The following is a 2,500-nucleotide window of genomic DNA, read 5'->3' on the forward strand; positions in this document are numbered from 1 at the left end:
GAAGTGAACGGAGCTAGGGCCTGATTGACTGCTGCCTACCTTAAAAGCGCCAGGCAAGGCTGCCGCACCACCCCTAAACATCCACACTGTGCAGTCCCCTCATGTCTACAGGACACCCCGTAAACATAACATAGCGTCACGTCACGTCATTATACGTTTTTCGATTTACCCAAAGCAAGTGAGGTAATATACAGTAAGCACAGATAACCCTGAGTTAAGGGTCACTACTCTTACTTTCGACCTGTGATGGGCTGTGGATCACTGAGGGTCCCTGTTAGTCAAGTGACCACCATCGGGATTTTTTTAATGTACCAGGGGTCACTGCTTCAGGATGAAACTTGTGTACTTGTCCCACATGGGAGAGTTCCTTGTCTCAGTGGAGCGAACGGAGCTAGGGCCTGATTGACTGCTGCCTACCTTCAAAGCGCCAGGCGAGGCTGCCGCACCATCCCTAAACATCCACACTGTGCAGTGTGTAGCTTCCACGTTATGTCCACAGACTTCCCATTAACTCAATGTACCGGTTTATAATGTCATGCCGTAACTATTATTTTATTTGTTTACTTTCTCTTTCAGGTTACTCAATCGGGTAGCTTATAGATAAAATATTATAGATTGTGACTTTTCCTTTCCAATGTTTCCTATAAAATTTCCATGTCAGTTTTTCCATGCTGCATGGTGGTTTTTCTCACTTTTTCCTGGAGGGTTTGGCGGTGGGGGGAGCCTTCTTGCTTTACTATCCCTATCCTTCAGCATGTAGAGTTAGATCTTGTAGTCATAGTTTTCTCTGTAACAAGCAGCCTCGAAGGGACCATAAGGTCTGTTGCTGTTTGCTTTCCTGTGTGTAATCCTCCTCCTCCTCCTCCTCCTCCTCCTCCGTGTTATTTGCAATCAGGGGAATGGGCATCACTCTTAGCCAAACTTTTGATAACCTGACTCACAATTTTATCCTAATTTCCTGGCGTCTGTTTTTGTGGCTGTTTTTTTCTTGTTGTGGGGTGCTTTGGTTAATGAGAGAGAGAGAGAGAGAGAGAGAGAGAGAGAGAGAGAGAGAGAGAGAGAGAGGGGGGATTTGTGTGTATGTGTGTGTGTGTGTGCGCAAAAGTTCCTGTGTCTGTGAGTGTGTGCTTGAGTTTTGTGTGTGTTCGCCAGTGTGTATAAACTACCTTTGTTTTGTGTATGTAAATTAATCCTTTGTGTGTGTGTGTGTGTGTGTGTGTGCCTGAGAGAGAGAGAGGGGGGGGAGGGAGATTCTACCTGTGTTTTTTGTATGCAAGCTAAATTGTGTGTGTGTGTGTGTGTGTGTGTGTGTGTGTGAGAGAGAGAGAGAGAATTTTGTACCTGCATTTTGTGAAGTTAAATTGTGTGTGTGTGAGAGAGAGAGAGAGAGAGAGAGAGAGAGAGAGAGAGAGAGAGAGAGAGAGAGAGAGCCTCCTCATACCTCTCCCATAATCCCAGCTGTTTCATAATAACATGGCAATTAATTTACTCCACCGTTAACTTAATTATCGGTTATCCAGGTAAATTAGGCTAATGTCAGAGATAATGAGCATTTGATATGTGATTATAGAAGCATCGTAATTTAGACCTTCATCAGCATCAGCATTATCATCATTAGTAGCATCATCATCATCATCAGTATTGTTGTTGTTATTATTATTATTATTATTATTATTATTATTATTATTATTATTATTGTTATTATTATTATTATCATCATCATTATCATCATCATCATCATCATCATCATCATCATCATCACTATACTCTTTTCACACTGATTAAGCGTAGAATTGCTCTCTCTCCATCATGAGTGCTGAGTTGTAACAATAAATTAACACTAGAATATGATGGTAGTCACGAGGAAGTGCGTGAGAAGGATGTAGGGCCGTAGTACTGTATTTTATCATTCTGCCACTGGGCTAAGAGAGAGAGAGAGAGAGAGAGAGAGAGAGAATGTTACCCCTTCATTACGAGTTCATTTATACCTCTTACAAATGGGGTAAAGCATGTAAATACACCCTGCAAAAATTCCCTTTCAAAACTGTGGATAATTTCTCGCTGGATCGTGATAGGGGATGGAGGGCTGTGTCAAATTACCCCGACCCTCAGGTGTAGTTTTTATGGTACCTGTTAATTAGTTTGGTCTTTGTTCTAAATATGGATGTGTTTGGTTTTGACGGGGGAAAAATTTGGGGGAAGGGTCAGGGCTGGGACTGCGCTTTCTACCCCTCCCTCTTCCCCTCTCCCTTCCCTTTCCCTTCTTCCTTCCCCTTCCCCTCTCCCTTCCCTTTCCCTTCTTCCTTCCCCTTCCCCTCTCCCTTCCCTTTCCCTTCTTCCTTCCCCTTCCCCTCTCCCTTCCCTTTCCCTTCCCCCTCCCCCTCCCCCTCCCCCAAACCCCGCCTGCTGTCCACATGATACTGGTGATCTTTCTCTGAGCAATATCTGTCGCCCATTGAAATATGCAAAGATGTAGCTCCTTGTCAGATATTTTCCTTTT

This window comes from Coenobita brevimanus, chromosome 99, assembly GCF_032717465.1.
Source record: "Coenobita brevimanus isolate Jiangsu-jjx chromosome 99, ASM3271746v2, whole genome shotgun sequence".
NCBI lineage: Eukaryota > Metazoa > Arthropoda > Malacostraca > Decapoda > Coenobitidae > Coenobita > Coenobita brevimanus.